Below are 21,809 nucleotides of genomic sequence, written 5' to 3'. Positions count from 1 at the left end.
ACTGCAGCACTGCAGAGCTTCTGTAGCCAGACTGCCTCTCTAGATTCCTCCTCTCTGGGCAGGGCATCTCTGAAAGAAAGGCAGCAGCCCCATTCAGGGGCTTATAGATAAAACTCCCATCTCCCTGGGACGCAGCATCCTCCCTGGGGGAAGAAGGCGGCTGTGGGCGCAGCTTCAGCAGACTTAAACATTCCTGCCTGCTGTCTCTAAAGAGAGCAGTGGACCCCCAGCACAGCGCTCCGGCTTTACTAAAGGACAGACTGCCTCCTCAAATGGGTCACTAACCCCTGTGCCTCTTGACTGAGAGCCACCTTCCAGCAGGGGTCAATGGACACCTCATACAGGAGAGCTCCAGTGGGAATCTGGCAGGTGCCCCTCTGGGACGAAGCTTCCAGAGAAAGGAACAGGCAGGAATCTTTGCTGTTCTGCAGCCTCCACTGGTGATACCCAGGCAAATAGGGTCTGGAGTGGACCTCAAGCAAACTCCATCAGACCTGCAGCAGAAGGGCCTGACTGATAGAAGGAAAACTAACAAACAGAAAGGAATAGCATCAACATCAACAAAAAGGACTCCACAGAAAAACTCCATTCAAAGGTCAGCAACATCAAATACCAAAGGTAGATAAATCCAAGAAGATGAGGAAAAACCAGCACAAAGAGGCTGAAAATTCCAAAAACCAGAATGCCTCCTCTCCTGCAAAGCATCACGACTCCTTGCCAGCAAGGGAACGAAACTGGACAGAGAATGAGTTTGATGAATTGACAGAAGTAGGCTTCAGAAGGTGGGTAATAACAAACTCCTCTGAGCTAAAGGAGCATGTTCTAACCCAATACAAGGAAGCTAAGAACCTTGAAAAAATGTTAGAGGAATTGCAAACTAGAATAACCAGTTTATAGAAGAACATAAATGACCTGATGGAGCTGAAAAACACAGCATGAGAACTTTGTAAACCATATACAAGTATCAATAGCCAAATCGATCAAGTGGAAGAAAGGATATCAGAGATTGAAGATCAACTCAGTGAAATAAAGCATGAAGACAAGGTTAGAGAAAAAAGAATGCAAAGAATGAACAAAGCCTCCAAGAAATATGGGACTATGTGAAAAGATCAAATCTACATTTGATTGGTGTACCTGAAAATGACGGGGAGAACAGAACCAAGTTGGAAAACACTCTTCAGGATATTATCCAGGAGAACTTCCCCAACCTAGCAAGACAGGTCAACATTCAAATTCAAGAAATACAGAGAACACCATAAAGATATTCCCAAGACACATACTCATCAAATTCACCGAGGTTGAAATAAAGGAAAAAATGTTAAGGAAGCCAGAGAGAAAGGTCGAGTAACCCACAAAGGGAAGCCCATCAGACTAACAGTGGATCTGTCTGCAGAAACCCTACAAGCCAGAAGAGAGTGGGGGCCAATATTAAATGTTCTTAAAGATAAGAATTTTCAACCCAGGATTTCATATCCAGCCAAACTAAGCTTCATAAGCAAAAGAGAAATAAAATCCTTTACAGACAAGCAAATGCTGAGAGATTTTGTCACCACCAAGTCTGCCTTACAAGAGCTCCTGAAGGAAGCACTAAACATGGAAAGGAAAAAACAGTACCAGCCACTGCAAAAACATACCAAATTGTAAAGACCATCAACACTATGAAGAAACTGCATCAACTAATGGGCAAAATAACCAGCTAGCATCATAATGACAGGATCAAATTCACACATAACAATATTAACCTTAAATGTAAATGGTCTAAATGCCCCAATTAAAAGACACAGATTGGCAAATTGGATAAAGAGTCAAGACCCATCAGTGTGCTGTATTCAGGAGACTCATCTCACATGCAAAGACATATAGGCTCAAAATAAAGGGATGGAAGAATATTTACCAAGTAAATGGAAAGAAAAAAAAAAGCAGGGGTTGCAATCCTTGTCCTTGATAAAACAGACTTTAAACCAACAAAGACCAAAAAAGACCAAGAAGGGCATTACATAATGGTAAAGAGATCAATGCAACAAGAAGAGCTATCTATCCTAAATATATATGCACCCAATACAGGAGCACCCAGACTCATAAAGCAAGCTCTTAAAGACCTACAAAGAGACTTAGACTCCCACACAATAATAGTGGGAGACTTTAGCACCCCACTGTCAATATTAGACAGATCAACAAGAAAGAAAATTAACAAGGATATTCAGGACTTGAATGCAGCTCTGGACCAAGCAGATCTAATAGGCATCTACAGAACTCTCCACCCCAAATCAACAGAATATACACTCTTCTCAGCACCACATCACAGTTTTTCTAAAATTGACCACATAATTGGAAGTAAAACACTCCTCAGCAAATGCATAACAAACAGTCTCTCAGACAACAGTGCAATCAAATTAGAACTCAGGATTAAGAAACTCACTAAAAACTGCACAACTACATGGAAACTGAACAACCTACTCTGGAATGACTATCAGGTAAGTAACGAAATTAAGGCAGAAATAAAGATGTTCTTTGAAACCAATGAGAACAAAGACACAACATACCAGAATCTCTGGGACACATATAAAGCAGTGTTTAGAGGGAAATTTATAGCACTAAATGCCCACAAGAGAAAGCAGGAAAGATCTAAACTTGACATCCTATCATCACAATTAAAAGAACTAGAGAAGCAAGAGCATACAAATTCAAAAGCTAGCAGAAGACAAGAAATAACTAAGATCAGGGCAGAACTGAAGGAGATAGACACAAAAAACTCTTCAAAAACTCAATGAATCCAGGAGCTGCATTTTTGAAAAGATCAACAAAATAGACCACTAGTCAGACTAATAAAGAAGAAAAGAGAGAAGAATCAAATAGACACAATAAAAAATGATAAAGGGGATATCACCACTGATCCCACAGAAATACAAACTACCACCAGAAAATACTATAAACACTTCTATGCAAATAAACTAGAAAATCTAGAAGAAATGGATAAATTCCAGACCCATACACCCTTCCAACACTAAACCAGAAGAAGTCAAATCCCTGAATAGACCAAAAACAGTGTCTGAAATTGAGCCAGTAATTAATAGCCTACCAACCAAAAAAGGCCCAGGACCAGACAGATTCACAGCCGAATTCTACCAGAGGTACAAAGAGGAGCTGGTACCATTCCTTCTGAAATTATTCTAAACAATAGAAAAAGAGGGATTTCTCCGTAACTCATTTATGAGGCCCACATCATCCTGATACCAAAACCTGGCATAGACACAACAAAAAAATAAAATTTCAGGCCAATATCCCTGATGAACATTGATGCAAAGATCCTCAATAAAAAATACTGGCAAACTGAATCCAGCAGCACATCAGAAAGCTCATCCACCACGATGAAGTCAGCTTTATCTCTAGGATGCAAGCTGCTTCAACATACGCAAATCATCACATAAACAGAACCAATGACAAAAACCACATGATTATCTCAGATGCAGAAAAGGCCTTTGATAATATTCAACCCTGCTTCATGCTAAAAACTCTCAATAAACGAGGTAATGGTGGAACATATCTAAAAATAGTAAGAGCTATTTATGACCCATAGCCAATATCAAACTGAATGGGCAAAAGCTGGAAGCACTCCCTTTAAAAACCGGCACAAGACAAGAATGCCCTCTCTCACCACTCCTATTCAACATAGTGTTAGAAGTTCTGGCCAGGGCAATCAGGAAAGAGAAAGAAATTAAGGGCATTCAAATAGGAAGAGAGGAAATCAAATTGTCTCTGTTGGCAGATGACATGATTGTATATTTAGAAAATCTCATCGTCTCAGCCCAAAATCTCCTTAAGCTGATAAGCAACTTCAGCAAAGTCTCAGGATACAAAATCAATGTGCAAAAATCACAAGCATTCCTATACACCAATAACATACAAACAGAGAGGGAAATCATGAGTGAACTCCCATTCACAACTGCCACAAAGAGAATAAAATACCTAAGGACCTCTTCAAGGAGAACTACAAACCACTGCTCAAGGAAATAAGACAGGACACAAACAAATGGAAAAACATTCCATGCTCATGGATAGGAAGAAAACAGCCATACTGCAAAAAGTAATTTATAGATTCAATGCTATCCCCATCAAGCCACCATTGACTTTCTTTAAAGAATTAGAAAAAAATACTTTAAAGTTCATATGGAACCAAAAAAGAGCCTGCATAGCCAAGACAATCCTAAGAAAAAAGAACAAAGCTATAGGCATCACACTACCTGACTTTAAACTATACTACAAGGCAAAAATAACCAAGACAGCATGGTACTGGTACCAAAACAGATATATAGGCCAATGGAACCAAACAGAGGCCTCAGAAATAACGCCACACATCTAAAACCATATGATCTTTAGCAATCCTGACAAAAACAAGCAATGGGGAAAGGATTCCCTATTTAATAAACAGTGTTGGGAAAGCTGGGTAGCCATATGCAGAAAATTGAGACTGGGCCCCTTCTTTACACCTTATACAAAAATTAACTTAAGATAGATTAACAAAAATTAACTTAAGATAGATTAAAGACTTAAACGTAAGACCTAAACCCATAAAAACCCTAGAAGAAAACCTAGACAATACCATTCAGGACATAGGCATGGGCAAAGACTTCATGACTAAAACATCAAAAGCAATGGCAACAAAAGCCAAAATTGACAAATGGGATATAATTAAACTAAACAGCTCAGTTTCTACAGAGCAAAAGAAACTACCATCAGAGTGAATAGGCAACATATGGAACGGGAGAAAATTTTTGCAATCTAACCATCTGACAAAGGGCTAATATTCAGAATCTACAAAGAACTTAAACAAATTTATAAGAAAAAAAAATAACCCCATCAAAAAGTGGGCAAAGGATATGAACAGACACTACTCAAAAGAAGACATTTATGTGGCCAACAAACATATGGAAAAAAAAGCTCATCATCACTGGTCATTAGAGAAATGCAAATCAAAATGACAAGAAGATACCATCTGATGTCAGAACAGCAATCATTAAAAATTCAGGAAACAACAGATGCTGGAGAGGATATGGAGAAATAGGAACGCTTTTACATTGTTGGTGGGAGTGTAAATTAGTTCAACCATTGTGGAAGACAGTGTGGCAATTCCTCAAGGATCTAGAACCAGAAATACCATTTGAGCCAGCAATCCCATTACTGGGTATATTCTCAAAGGATTATAAATCGTTCTACTATAAAGATACATGTTCACGTATGTTTACTGCAGCCCTGTTCACAACAGCAAAGACTTGGAACCAACCCAAATGTCCATCAATGATAGACTGGATAAAGAAAATGTGGCACATATATACCATGGAATACTATGCAGCCATAAAAAAGGATGAGTTCATGTCCTTTGCAGGGACATGAATGAAGCTAGAAACCATCATTCTCAGCAAACTAACACAGGAACCAAAAAACAAACACCGCATGTTCTCACTTATAAGTGGGAGTTGAACAATAAGAACACATGGACACAGGGAGGGGAACATCACATACCAGGGCCTGTCAGGGGGTGGCTGGCGAGGGGAGGATAGCGTTAGGAGAAACACCTAATGTAGGTAACAGGTTGATGGGTGCAGCAAACTACCACGACATGTGTATACCTATGTAACTAACCTGCACATTCTGCACATGTATCACAGAACTTCAAGTATAATTCAAAAAAAAAAAAAGAACAGGCACAATATTTCTCATCCATATTAGACTTTTGAAAAACAAGTATTTTAATACATTCTCTGGAACACAGTAAGTAATCATAAATAGTTGTTTAATCAATTAAAGTATATAATACATAATTAATGTAGATACTTATCCTCATGTTTAAAAAGAAAAACAGTCCTTAGGAATTTAGAAAGAAATGAAAAAAAAAAAAAAAAAGCCTGTGTTGAAATATACAAATATTTGAAGAAATCTGTATAAAGTATACAAAGACAAATCCACAGTCTGATCTAAATGATACATCCATGATGTATGCATGTGCAAGCAGTAACTCAATTTGCATAATATGCCCAGCACAGTAAGCATATTAATCATGCTTACTCTTCAGTTATTACTATGAAGAAAAAATCCAAATCTATATTCTACTAAATATTCATAATTTGGATTTTCAAAGGAAGATCAGACTGTTTAATTTCTACTGTAAAAGATTATTTGTGTTATTTTTACCTATCAAATTCTACTTAAATATAAAACAGAACGGTCTCAATCAGTGTTTTAGCAGAAATAAAATTATTTACAACTTGTTCCATTGATCTCAAAAAATCTCTGAGTGTGTAGGAAATTATGAGTAAGAAAAGCAATTCTGACAAAAATGTTGCTTTGATGAGTTAACTCAATGAGCTCCAAATGCCACTAAGTTTTGCTTTTACTTTTTGTTAAAGAAGCATCTATCTCTCACTTAAATAAGCATTTAAGCATTTAATTTAAATGCAACTGAAAAACACTATTTCTTCAAGTATCAAAAATTTAACAAAATAAATATAGCCTGATCTATTTCTAGTAGCCTTGTCATTTTAAGTATGCTAACTTTTATTTATTCACTTGGAATATAAATTGGTCTTGTTATTCCCATCAAGTAGTTGTTAAAGACTTGAATTATTTTTTAATTAAAAAAAATCTTCCAACATCCTAGCATAAGCATTTGTCACTTTGAAAACATAATTTCAAGTACTTTAATTCCTGATATTACTCTGATCTTGTCACATATTAATTCCTAAAAAATGCATAGGGATAAGCTACGATTCATAGATGTAGGTACCATAAAGTCACCAAAGTTGAGTCAGAGTAGGCGTCTTATCTAAGGTGTAAATTAAAATCTATACATAAATTTACTCATTTAAATATTAATTGGATATTCAATAAATGCAAGCTACCACATGCGATGCTAGAAATGTAGAAATTAATTAAAATTTATTTACTTTAAGAAATAACATGCTATTGATTTTTTTACATGTCAAAGCACTATAATACCACTGGGACTTCAAGTTCAACATGGTAAACTGGGGCCAGGCACGGTGGCTCATGCCTGTAATCCCAGCACTCTGGAACGCCAAGGCAGGCGGATCACTTGAGGCCAGAAGTTTGAGACCAGCCTGGAAAAACTCCAGCTCTACTAAAAATATAAAAATTAGCCAGGCATAACACGGTGAAACCCCGTCTCTATTAAAAATATAAAAAATTAACTGGGCATTCTGGCGGGAGCCTATAGTCCCAGCTACTCCGGAGGCTGAGGCAGGAGAATGGCATGAACCCAGCAGGCAGAGCTTGCAGTGAACCGAGATCATGCCACTGCACTTCAGCCTGGGCAACAGAGCAAGACTCCGTTAAAAAAAAAAAAGAAATAGCCAGACATGGTGGCATATGCTCGTAGTCCCAGCTACTTAAGAGACTAAGGCATGAGAATCACTTGGGCCTGAAGGGCAGAGGTTGCAGTGAGCCAAAATTGCACCACTGTACTCTAGCCTGGGTGACGGAGTAAATGGCTGTCTCAAAAAAAAAAAAAAGATGATAAACTGAACAAATGGATATTTCCCTCCTGAGATACCTTGAAAATTATACTAAAGTAAATAATATCAATCCACTAAGAGAGAGAATGAGAGAGAGACCAGCAGCAAAAGAGAAATTTATACAAATTTCCAAAACATTAGTGTGTTAGTCCATTCTTGCATTGTTAAAAAGGAATACCTGAGAGTGGGTAATTTATAAAGAAAAGTGGTTTATTTTGGTTCATGGTCCTGTAGGCTATAAAGGAAGCATGAGGCCAGCATCCGCTTCTGGTGAGAGCCTCAAGAAGCTTACAGTCATGGTAGAAAATGAACGGAGAGCAGGTGCATCACATGGCAAGGGGGAGCAAGAGAGGGTGGGAGGAGATACCAGGCTCCTTTAACAACCAGATCTTGCATGAACTCAGAGCAAGAACTCACTCATTACCACGGGGAGGGCACCAAGCCATTCGTGATGGACATGCCCCATGACCCAAATATCTCCCACCAGGCCCCACCGCCAACACTGGGGATTACATTTCAACACAAGATTTGGAGGGGACAAATATCCAAACCACATCAACTAGCAAAGACTAATGAAGTATAACAAAGGAAGTGACTACATAGGATATTTGGAGAATAGGCTGTCAACATGAGGAAACAAACCTGCAGATATTATAAATGACAAGGGCAAGAGGGTGAGGTGGGGCTAAAGGGAGAGGCCATTTTGGTCTGCATGTGTAATATCTGCATATGTAGTTCACCTCCTCACAAACAATGCACAGCAACTAAACTAGCTCTATGTAACTGTCAGGAGAGTGACTAACAAACAACTGAAATGAACTTTGACTAGTCTAAGCAGGAAAGAAATTTATTAAAGTTTACTGGGTAGCTCTCAGAACCTCAGTGAGTGCCTGACAACCAGGCTAGAAAAGCACACAGCCAAGACCACACCCAAACTCCCATGTAGAATTGCTCTAGAGAAGCCAGCCCTGCACTATACCAGGATACTGCATGTTATGACTGAAACCTCAGTGCCTACTACCTCTGAGTTCCTGGGAGCTCATTTGCTCTTTCATGTCTCACACTTCTGATCTAAAATCGGCACAAATGCCTCTAATTGATGGAGCCTACTTCACACTCTACATGCAGACTGCCAGGAAGCTTGGGAAAACAGGGGTTATTAAGTGGGAATTCCTCAAACACGAGCAAAGTATTCAAAGGTGTCAAATGGCCAAAGACAATTTAAAAACTATACTATATACTCTTATACGTTAAAGGAGGAAAAAGTACAAGTTATTTGAGAACAACTTGAGCTTTTCATGTAAGCTTGGCACCGGTATGGTAAAGCCCTGACATTTAGGCGACAGGCCTTTAGTATAAATGGCAGCTCTTTGATTGAGTGCCTAACATAAAGCCTATGAGTTGATAAACACTGCCCATATGCACAGAAGTCACATTCTTCCTGTTTCTTCATTTAACAGCCATGCTGAATGGAGACATAAAGACATGAAGAAAGTCTTTAGCATTGTGTTAAATTTTTCTTTTATAAAAAGAAAGTAAAAAGGAAACTAACCACAAGGGACACAGGGATAAATTAAAGAAAAAATAATAATAAAAAGCTTTAACAAATCTTTAATGAGTGTCGGCAGAGACATTTCAGAAAGTTTTGGATCCATAAAATAACAAAGGAATAATGTGAGCAAGAAAGAGCTTTTGAAAATTACATGCATAGTGCAAAAAAAAAAAATTTCAGTGGTTTTAAAAAAAATGCATAATTAACAATTCCCCCCAAAGGCAAAAAAAAAAAAAAAAAAAAAAAAAAAAACAGGAAATAAATGTTTAAGAAAAAGAAGTCATTTAAAAATAAATCCAAGAGACCCAAATCCAACTGACAGTACTTCCAGAAAAAAAGAATAGAAAGGAGAAAATAATCACAAAAAAAAGAAAATTTCCCAGAGATAAAAGGCACAAGTGTTCCCAGAGACAAAAGGCACGAGAGATAAAAGGCATATTTCCCAGAGATAAAAGGCACAAGTGTTCAAAGTGTAAAATATGGCTACCAGGTTCCAAGAAGAAAGAATGGAAACAGATTCTATTCCCAAACATGTAATTAAGAAATTACCAAACAACAAAGAAAAAAAAAGAATGTAAGAAAAGATTCCAGAGAAGAAAAAAAAATCACCAAAGGAGTAAGAAACAGAATGGAAACAAATGTTTCATCCCGAATACTAGAAACACCGAATACTAGAAAATAATCCAGCAACTGACTTATAGAAAATTCTTTTCAATTTAGAACTTTATGTCCAGTCAAAGAAGTATCAGAGAGAAACAAATATATTTTTAGTAATGTAATGGCTTACAAAATTTATATAGTATGAATTTCTTTGCCAGAAGTACCTTATAAAGTATTCTAGCAAAATGAGGAGAAAACCAAAAAGGACAAAAGCACATTCAGGAAATCGTGGTTACAAACAAGTTTGCTGGCTCTGCAAACTTTCAAATGACTAGTCCAGATAGCAGCTGTAGTATTTATGGCCCCCAAAAGGAGATGGCAAGGTGGAAGGTGGAGATGGTAGGCAACCTGACACATAATATAATCCTGAAGCCAGAAAAAAACTTGAAAATAAAATAAAAACACAGAATAAACACCAAGGAAAAAGGAAGTCATAATTCAAAATTGAAGCCACTAGAATATGAGTCAGTGGACTTCAAAAAAACAAAAAGAGAAGAAAATGCGTTCAAAAAAGTAAAGTAAAAAGTTGAAAATTATTAAGGATGAAACCAGGAAGGCCTACATATGCTTTCCCAATAAGAAAAAATAAAGGTAATTTGAAAAAGCTTTACAAAAATTCACAATGTAAAAAAATATGAATGAAAAGAAAATATGGCAAATTTTTAACAAATGCTAGAATTAAATAATCCATTTGAAAGAAAGAATCCTCTTAACCTTGATTCTAGAAACATTCTTCTTTGGGTGGCTCAGAAGCCATACTGAATGAAATGTAACTGTAGAATACTTCTTGATTCTGCAGTAAACAACATTTACAGGGTCATAATAACTTTAATGCTATTTATTAATTCAACTTTTAGGGTCAACGAATAGACAAAAATATAAAATTTAATTATAAATACTAAACCTAAAATATTATCAATATTCTCACCATACAGTTGTCAGATTTAAGTGGTATAATATACAAGGAGAGATGGTGAGAGGACAAAGGGTGAAATATCCCAATCTCATGAAGGAGGGGGTCAAGAGAAACTATCTGTAGTTAACGGAACAAATATCGTGGTGGAAATGACAAATGTAATAAAGGAACTCATAAAATTAATATAATTATACGTGGAAGAGCAAAGAAAGGAAGAAGGTGAAATGAGTAGGCTAAATTATCTTCTATGGTATCTGCTTGAATGATAAATGGAAAAAAAAAAAAAAAAAGTAGGCAGTATAAACATACAATTTAGCCATAGGGGAAGAAGGACTAAAACCAGAAATGGTTCAAACTAGTTGTTCCCAGGGTCAGGTTGTACCCCTTAGTGGAGGTAGCAGGACAGAGGGCTACTGCTTTATATTCAAATAAGTTTTTTTAACCATGTACATGGATTATTTTCACCCCAAATTATTATTTAGTTCCTTTCATTAAATAAAGTACTATGGGATTTCAGAGAAAATAGCTACTAACAAAGTCCTAGGGGCCAACGAAAGGTGAGATTTTTAGTTGAATTACAAGAAATACAAAGGAAGAGAGTAGTATTATACGTCTTCTGTTTTAAGATTCACAATATTTTAACACCTCTGGCATCAGGACCATTGTTAAAATTTACAGCATCTTACAATTCCCGATGGCCTGATAGCAGCTGTGATCTAGTTGTTATTGATTGCATACATCCAAACTGGGGCACTTTCTTAATGACCAACCGGACTATTTTAACCCATCAATATTTTGGTCAACAAACTATTTAAAGACCATTTGAGGAAAGAATATAAACTCCAAAAAACCCTATATTGACATCTTACAAGATCAGTTAAAAGCCAGCATCGAAATTAGCAAAATGAACCAGTTTGGAAGAAAATCCCAGAAACAATAGTGAGGCATTCTTTTATGAATTGCTGTATCACAAATACTCTTGATAGCCCAGAGTATGATACTGTTTGGGAAAATATTTACATCAACGGTTCTGAGATCAAAAGCAACTTGGAAAAAAAAAAAAAGAACAGATTTTGAATATGAATAAGAATCCCTTAACCAAAATCTTTGATTTATACTTACCTTATGACAATGATATGACTTAGATAAAAATGTTTATGTATATAATTCTAAGTGAGCTACCTAAGTATAAATTTTTAAATGATAAAAAGTACTGTAAAACAGTTAAATAGGCAGAGCTTTTTCTTTTTACTGATACAAAAATGATGGTTATCTGTGTTCATTCATGTTGCAATAAAGGAAAACCTGAGGCTGGGTAATTTATGAAGAAAAAAGATTTCTTGGTTCATGGTTCCACAGGCGATACAAGAAGCATGGCATTGGCACCTGTATTGCATCTGGTGAGGGCCTCACGTTGCTTCCACTCATCATGCAGGCAAAGGAGAGGGGAAAGGATGCCAGCATGCAGAGATCACATGGTGACAGCATGGAAGCAAGAGAGAGGAGGGAGGAGCCAAGCTCTTTTTAAAAATCAGTGCTCACAGGAACTAGTAGAGTAAGAACATGCTCATTAATGTGATGATGTCACCAAGCCACTCTTTGGGGATCTGCTCCATGACCTAAACACCTCCCTCTTCAGGGTTCACCTCTAACACTGGGAATCAAATTTCAACATGAGATTTGGAGGGGACAATTATCCAAACTATATCAGTGGTGTAGCTTAAAAATCCATGTTGTCTTAGACTTGAAGAATTACAACTACCTAGTAAGAAGGGTAATTAGGAGAAATCAGAGTAATTACTTATGATTGGGAAATTATAAAAGATTCCATAGAGTGGACATTTAATTGCCCCTCAAAAATGCAGAGGAATATGAAGCACATTATAGGTATTAGTAAATGAGATTCCCACCAAACCTATGGTCAGTAGAAACAAACATCAGCTATCGGTAAATGCCAATAAGAACTCTTATTGATACAATAAGAATTGATTTACAAGTTTAGAATCCAGTTAGTCAAAAGACCAAGAAGCCACTTGCCTAAATTACTATTTTTTAGATTGTTTCTTTGCATCCTGTTTGTTCTGTCAACAAAACTTTTCTCCCGGCCTGGCACGATGGTTCACACCTGTAATCCCTATGCTTTGGGAGGCCAAAGCGGGAGGATCACTTGAGTTCAGGAGTTTGAGACCACCCTGGATAACATAGCAAGACTTCGTCTCTACTAAAAATTAGACAAAATTAGCCAGGTGTGGTAGCATGCAATGGGGACACGGAGGCGGGAGGGCAGCTTGAACCCAGAGACTGAGGCTGCAGTGAGCTTTGATCATGCCACTGCACTTCAGAATGGGTGACAGAGCGAGACACTGTCTTAAAAAAATATTTTCTCCCCCAAATCAGTCCCATGACTAGCAGTGTTGTTGCAAAACACCAGGTCACTAGAGAAATACCCAGCTACCTCCTGGATAGGTCTAATATGATAAGTATGCCATAATTCTAAGAGATAACATCTTACTAATATAACAGCAACTACAATTAATGGGTGCTTATGTGTGTGCCAGTATGTTTTCTCTCTGTGTTTATACACACACACGCACACACATAGATACAATATGTGTGTTTATCTATGTGTGTGTATGATTTATCATCTCTTTCATCTCCTAAACACAAACCACTTTGGTTTAGAAATTCTGTTGGTGTGCACAGAAATCTAATTATTTGATTATCTCACTTTACAGTTTCTTAATTCGTATATGTTTAGACGCCCAAATAAGAGCTGCTAAAGTTACAACGAGAAAATATAATTAATTCTGAAAAAAACTAAGTTGTCCTCCACCCTCACAAAACAGATAGTTGGTAACAGCTGTTCTTAAACATGAGTTTTTCACGTTTTTAAAGCCTACGATGATACCATTATAGAAGCACCTGAGACTCTCTATTTGGCTCAAACCCTTTAGCTGTTATTCTAGTGAAAACAGATAAAACAATTATATGTCCCCACGAACTTTATAGACAGTATTGTTCCAAAGGTAGGGCACACTCACTCACTTTCACTTGTACTTATGTGCACTCACTCTCATTCATTCTCTTTCTCCCTCTCCCAGCACTCCTAATCTCTTTTGCCTTGCTCTATTTTTTTTTTCCATATACTTATTACCTTCTAGTATATGGTATAATTTACTCTATTAACTTTATTGTTTGCACTCTGTTATGTCTTACAAGCACAGGGATGCTCATCTATTTTGTTCACTATCTAGAATAATGCTTAGCCCCGAGTAAGCTCTCAGTAAATATTTGAATAAACAAATGGAATTCAAGATGCTCGTAATATACAGCAAGAGAGCATTAAATGAAGTTAAAGTAAGCTAAGGCCTCTGTGTTTTCCTGTATTCATTACTGCTCAAAGTGTATTCATTTTCAACTTTGATAACTTAAGGATTCATATGGTAACAGTAGTTACTGAACAATAGAAATAGAGTGTATAACTTTTAAAGTAGTGAAAGAAAATTTGAAGTGATAAAAAATAATCAACCTAAAATATGGAAATAAAAAAGAAAATAACCAGAATTATGATCAAATACAGAAAGCAGAACAGTAAATACAAGTCTAAATATATTAGTAATTGTATTAAATGTAAACTGACAAAATTCTCCAGTGGAAAGACATTGAATTTAAAATACCTTAAGAAATAAATGCTGTTTACTACAGACACAGCTAAAACATAAGAATATAGAAAGGTTGAATGCAGAATGACAGAAAAATGATATAGGACACAGAGACACATTTAAAATAAGTATGTAGAAATCTGAAACCAAAGGATAGAAAAAAGATTTAACATGCACTTACTGAACAAAAGAAAGCTGGTGGAGTTATATCAATATCATACATCATACTTTTTGCTTTAATGCAAAAAGAAACATTAGAAATCAAGAAGCTTACTCCAAATTGACTAAAGTTTCAATTAACCAGAAAAATACTTTTAAGTTAATAACTGGGCAAAAAGAAATATAAAAATCAGAACATATTTTAAACTGATCTTAGTCAAAACAGTATCTCAAAACTTATTTCACACAGATAAAGAAGTATGTAGAAGGCAGCTCAAAGCCATAAATAATACTTTTCAAAAAGAAGAAAGTCTGAAAATTAATGTGCTATCATTCCTTTATAATCAGTTAGAATAAAACATTTAATAGAACATTCACTTAAGCAGTTAGAACAGAAAAAATTAAAGAAAATGAAGGGAAAAAGAAATAATAAAGAAACATTGTCTTAATTACTACAGATTTAAAATGAGTCTTGCTATCTGATAGCACAAATTCTCCCATTTTGCATCTTTTTCAAGAGTGCTTTAGCATTCTTTGGGTTTTGACTTTCCATATATATTTTAGAATCAGCTTGTCAAGTTCCAAAAAAATTGTTAGGAATTTAACATAGATCCTATTGAGACTGTTTTTAGTCTATAACGATGAAAAGGAAATGGATATCCTCTAATTATTCAGTCCTAAAATGTATGACTATCTGTCTCTATATACTGAGTTCTATTCTAACATGAGATGTAAACCTTGTCTGATTTTTTCCATAAAAGTCCCTGAACATCTTGTTAGATGTTTTTCACAGGAACTTCATGCTTTTGAAATTATTTTAAATGATGCATTTTTTTTAAATTTCATTTTCTGTTTCTTGATGGCATATAGAAATATGCTTAATTTTTAAAGTATTTTTTAAAATAACAGTTTTATAGGTCTATTATTCATATATATAAAGTTCACTCTTTTATAGCATACAATTCACTAGGTTTAGTAAATTAACAGAGTGACTGTATGCTAACAGAGTGATGCAATCATCACCACTGTCTAATTTCAAAATATTATCATCACCCTAAAATGCACCTCTTCCTCATTAGCAGTCGCTCCCCTTTCACCAGCTTCCTCCATCCCTGGCAACCACTGATCTACTTTCTGTGTTTATGGACTTGCCTATTCTGAACAGTTCACATAAATAAAATCTTGGGGGTCTTTAGTAACTGGCTTCCTTCTCTTAGCATAACGTTTTCAAGGATCATCCATGTTGTAGCATTTATCAGCACTTCATTCCTTTTCATTGCCTAGTAATATTCCATTGTATGGATATACCTCAGTTTGTTTATCCATTCATCAGTGTAGGAGCATTTGGGTAGTTTCTAGTTTTTGGTTATTATGAAGAATGTTGCTACTAAAACTTCTGTGCAATTTTTTGTGTGGATGTATATTTTCATCTGTCTTAGGTATATACCTAGGAATCAAATTACGGAGTCATATTATGATGTGACTATATTAAACACTTATGTTTAGCATTTGAAAATAATTCATGTCACTTTCAGATGGAAGCATTTAAAGATGGCTCACGAGTGTCCATGCTCTCCTTTCCCCTACCACACCAAATGGGAAAGTTCCATGTTCCAAATTGTTACAGTTACAAAATAATGAAGTTTCCCTGAACTTAGACCTCCAAGTTATTACATGGAGAAATTGTCCCAGAGAGTTGTCTTAGTCCATAGGACACTTTGCATCAATGAAGAATTGCATTAAGCCCATGGGATTTGAAGATTATTTGTTACTGCAGCGTAACCTAACCTATTCTCACAGACACCAGGCTCACTTTCTCCAATAATTAAAGTAGTAAATATTAATGAGATAATACCCATCAGATGGCAAAAAATTAAATGTTCTGGCAATACGAAGTTTGTCCATCTGGTGTAGAGCAATAAAAACAGGAATGAAAATTGGTGAATCCACACTAAAAATGTGTGGCATTATCTAATAAAGTTGAAGTCTACAAGTCCTGCTAGCCCATAATTTGTCTACTGGTTTTATGCTCTAAAGAAACTCCTGTATACCAGCACACTTGTAGATGGATCATAGCTGCTTTATTTATAGTGGCAAAAGGAAGGAAGGGAGGAAGGCAGGAAGGAAGAAGTAATGGGTGAGGGAAGAAGAAAGGAAGGAAACTAAATATGCATAATCATAATTCATTTTTTAAATTAATGTGTTACATTTATACAATTGAATATATCCAGCAATAAAAATGAACAAACAATAGCATTCAATTACCAAAAAAAGTATTGAGCACCTCTTACCTGTTAGGCCCTATTTCACACACTAGGGACATAATAGTGAGCAAAACAGGACAAAATTCTGCCCTTGTGGAGTTTACATTCTAGTGGAAATGGGACAGAAAAAAAAAAGATAATTAAGAAGTCATACAGTATTTTATAAGATAAAAATATGCTATCGGGAGACACAGAGGAGAGGAGAGGAGAGAAAAAGAAATGAAAGGAAAGGAAAAATAATATATTACAAGGTAAGAAGATATGCAATTTTAAATACTGTAATCAGAGTAGGCCTCATTGAAAAGGAGACATCTGAACAAAAACTTAAAAGAAGTGACAGTAACAAGGCAAACCATGTGGAAATTGGGAGGACAAGCATTCAAAGCAGGGAAAGCTAAAATGAAAAGTTGCTTTCTAACACAGTCAAGAAATAGCAAGGAGCCCAGTGTGGCTGGACTGAGTAAAGTGAAAGGAAGAACAGTAGGAAATGAGACTAGATAGGTAAAGTGGCAGGCAGAATGATCAGGTAGGGCCTTGGAAGTTATCCTAAGGACTTTGGTTTTTACTCTGTGTGAACCAGAAATCTATGGAGAGTTTGGAGCAGAAAAGTGACATGATCTGACACACATTATAAGAGGAGAGCTCTGATTGCTATTTTGAGAATGTATTGAAGAGGGCAAAAGGTAAAAGCAGGGAGAACAGTTTGGAGGTCCTTGCAATAACCCACATGAGAGTTGATGGAATCTTGTACTAGGGCGGGAGCTGTCACTGGCATTTGAACCAGAGCAATTCCATCTTGAGTAGGGGCTGGGTAAAATGAGGCTGAGACCTACTGGGCTGCATTCCCAGTTAAGGCATTCTAGGTCACAGGATGAGATAGGAGGTCAGGACAAGATACAGGTCATAAAGACCTTACTGATAAAACAGGTTGCAGTAAAGAAGATGGCCAAAACCCACCAAAATCAAGATGACAATGAGAGTGACTTCTAGTCATCCCCACTACTACACTCCCACCAGCGCCATGACAGTTTACAGATGCCATGGCAATGTCAGGAAATTACCCAATATGGTCTGAAAAGAGGAGGCATGAATAATCCACCCCTTGTTCAGTATATCATCAAGAAATAGTCATAAAAATGGGCAACCAGCAGACCTTGGGGCTGCTCTGTCTGTGGAGTAGCCATTCTTTTTTTTTTTTTTTTTTTTTGAGACGGAGTCTCGCTCAGTAGCCCAGGCTGGAGTGCAGTGGCTGGATCTCAGCTCACTGCAAGCTCCGCCTCCTGGGTTCACGCCATTCTCCGGCCTCAGCCTCCGGAGTAGCTGGGACTACAGGCGCCCGCCACCTCGCCCGGCTAGTTTTTTTGTATTTCTTAGTAGAGATGGGGTTTCACCGTGTTAGCCAGGATGGTCTCGATCTCCTGACCTCGTGATCCGCCCATCTCGGCCTCCCAAAGTGCTGGGATTACAGGCTCTTTTATTCCTTTACTTTCCAAATAAACTTATTTTCATTTTACTCTACTTAATCTCCCTGAATTCTTTCTTGCACGAGATCCAAGAACCCTCTCCTGGGGTCTGGATCGGGACCCCTTTACTGTAACAGAGCCATGGAAGTAATGAGAAGTCATTGTATTCTGGATTTGTTTTGAAGATAGAGCACAGAGAATTCCCCAACACATTACAAATGAGGTATGAAAGAATAGGAGGAATCAAAGATGACCCCAAGGTTTGGGGCCTCACTAACTTGAAAGATGGAGATGAGGGAGACTGCAAATAGTGCAGGTTTGGGAAAGATAAAGATTCCATTTGGAAAATTTGAACTGGAGATGCCTACTAGACATCCAAATGGAAATGCTCAGTAGACAGCTGGATATAAAGATCTGAAGTCCAGAGGGAGGAGTCAAGTCTTGAGCTATCACTTTCGGAATCATCAACACACACACAGAGACAGATTGCATGAAATCATCAAAAAGCATGGAGAGGAACGAGCTACACCTTAAGGTACTCCAAGGTTAAAACCTCTAAGAGAAGAGGAGAGGCTAGCACAGGAGACAGAAAGGAGCAGCCAGTGAAGAAGGAAGAAAATCAGCAATGCATGTTGTCCTGGAAGTCAGTAAGGGACTGTTTCAAGGAGCAGAGTAATAACCGTGACAATGCTACCAGTAGTGAAGTAAAATGAGCACTGACAACTGACTATTGGATGAGCAAAGGTAATATCATTGGTGAACTTGACAGTAGTAGACCTTGATGTAGTTTTAGCACAATATTGAAAACAAAAGATTAATAGGAATGAGTTTTTTAACAGTGTGAAGAGAATAATTGGAGACAGGGAATAGAGATAACTTTTTTTTTTTTTTTTTTTTTTTTTGAGACAGAGTCTCACTTGTCTCCCAGGCTGGAGTGCAGTGGTGCGATCTTGGCTCACTGCAACCTCCATCTCCCAGGTTCAATCAATTCTCTGCCTCAGCCTCCTGAGTAGCTGGTATTACAGGTGCCTGCCACCAGGCCCGTAAAATTTTTTTGTATTTTTAGTAGAGACGGGATTTCACCATCTTGGCTAGGCTGGTCTTGAACTCCTGACCTTGTGATCCACCCGACTCAGCCTCTGAAAGTGCTAGGATTACAGGCATGAGCCACCATGCCAGACCGAGACAACTCTTTCAAAAAATGTTGTTTTAAAGGAAAGAGAAGAAATCCCTTAATCTCACAAACATGTTAAGCAAAATAATCTATGAATGAATGCCTACTATAATCATATAAAACTTTTTTTGGGCCAGGCATGGTGGCTTACACCTGTAATCCCAGCACTTTGAGAGGCCAAGGCAGGCGGACCATGAGGTCAGGAGATTGAGACCATCCTGGCTAACACGGAGAAACCCCATCTCTACTAAAAATACAAAAAAAAAACCATAGCCGGGTGTGGTGGCACACACCTGTAATACCAGCTACTTGGGAGGCTGAGGCAGGAGATCACTTGAACCCAGGAGGCAGAGGTTGCAGTGAGCTGGGATCGTACCACTGCACTCCAACCTGGGCGAACAGAGCGAGACTCCATCTCTAAATAAATAAATAAATAACTTTTAAAAAGGGTAAATTAGATTTGTGATGAAGAAGGAACAAACAAGAAGTTTTGGGATGTTTGCAATGTTCTTTTTTGGGGGGTGGTGAGTAGTGAGAAATTTGCCTTATAATTACCTGTTATATGGCCGGGCTCAGTGGCTCACGCCTGTAATCCCAGCACTTTGGGAGGCCGAGGCAGGTGAATCACCTGAGGTTGGGAGTTTGAGACCAGCCTGACCAACATGGAGAAACCGAGTCTCTATTAAAAATATAAAATTAGCCGGGGCGTGGTAGCGCATGCCTGTAATCTCAGCTACTCAGAAGACTGAGGCAGGAGGCAGACTGAACCCAGGAGGCAGAGGTTGTGGTGAGCTGAGATGGCGCCATGGCACTCCAGCCTGGGCAACAAGAGTGAAACTCCATCTCAAAAAATAAAAAATAAAAATAAAAAAATAATTACCTGTTATAATGATTTATCATATTATCTGTCAACCATTAAATTTGTTTTATATGTTTCTCCCTATATTCGTTACAGTTCACATTTTTTAAATATTTTATTTATAGTTATGTAAGATTTGTAGTTTAAAATGTTTTAAATATTAATAAGATTATGTGTGAAGATAACAGGTAATATCACTATTAAGTCACAGAAAGTATTAAATCAGCCTGGGCAACAGAGCAAGACCCCATCTCTACCAAAAAACAAAAAACATGTTTGAGAAGGAATATTCCAAACTATAAGCAGATCGTATGTGAATAGCAACTCCAAAAGGTTGTATGTACTGAGTCTGGTCAGTAGGTGAACATTTGCAACTTTCTAATTTAATTAAAACTGGAATTTGTAAATCACATAAAGTATTAAGAATTAGAGCAGACTATAAGCCTTTTTATTCATTTTTAACTCCACAGGACATACTCTTTAAGTGGGTGTGTTTGGCTTTCAGTATGAAAAATGCAGTACAATATCTGCCGACAGAGTTTTTTTTGTTTGTTTTTTGTTTGTTTGTTTTTTTCCTGGATACTTTTAGTATTTATTTCCAAGATCTCCCGGAAATATTGCACTTCACAAATACACACCATTTGGTCCTATAGTAGTGATCTAAGTGTGAAGAGATTACTTTTTTCTCAGTAAATTGGTGAGAGAGTAAGTCCCCACATTACAAAGGAGGAACAGAGCCTCTGCCAACCCTGATGACACTCCCAAGCCATGAATGAGTTGGCTGTGGGCCGTGAGCTGTTGGATCCATCCAGTTTCAGTTGTTTTCCAAATGACTAGCAACTAGGGTATATTTGAGTTCTACGATTCCCTGTTCATTCGACAAGCAATTTACTTAAATCTCTGAGCATCTGTTTCAACGGAGATGACTATCCCTACTTCGCCAGAGAATATGAGGGAAGATAAATGCCTGAATAACTTATGACATTTCCAGCCCAAAGGCAAAAAGGCACTGAAAATAAGTCAAAATATGCTCATAAAAGAGTACTTCAAATCCATTTCACTCTCCCAAATTGCACACAAAGCACATGTGGGTGAGAAAAGATTGTTTTGTTATTTTGAATCCAAGCCACCGAAAAGAGGCAGAAATATTCTTAAACCTGTCCTTACTAGTGATAACTAAGTTTCAAATAATCTTGAAAACATTGCTGATAAAACATTAGAAGTAGCAACAAAAGCTACTCTAACATTCTCTGTCTGCTAAAACAACCCGACATTTTCTTTTAATCAAAAAGAAAAGTACAAAGTACACCAACCCTTCACAGTACATACTCACTGTACAACTTGTGTGTGTGTGTCCATTCCTAATTTCTGGTTTATCTGTTTAGTTAATCTCTGCTATTTTCTGGGATTCATTCCAAGGCAACTAACTGCATTACTAAAATTGGCATCTCTGCTATTGTGCTTAATTGCAGAGCGGCTCAGAAGTGACCTGAAACCAATTTTTTAACGTTCTGCCCACAACTTTATGCTAAAAAGTAGCGAGCACTGTTCAAGAACAATAATTGATAGGA

The 21,809-nt window shown here is 37.2% G+C and overlaps 1 protein-coding gene across 4 annotated transcripts in view; it reads right to left on the bottom strand.

Annotated features, from left to right (window-relative positions):
- The window catches only part of LEPR (leptin receptor), a 98,096-nt gene that overhangs the window by 74,387 nt on the left and 1,900 nt on the right, over window positions 1-21,809 (bottom strand). The gene's annotated exons all lie outside the window — the stretch shown is intronic.

Source organism: Macaca thibetana, chromosome 1, assembly GCF_024542745.1.
Source record: "Macaca thibetana thibetana isolate TM-01 chromosome 1, ASM2454274v1, whole genome shotgun sequence".
NCBI lineage: Eukaryota > Metazoa > Chordata > Mammalia > Primates > Cercopithecidae > Macaca > Macaca thibetana.
This window is presented reverse-complemented; position numbering and strand designations above follow the sequence as displayed.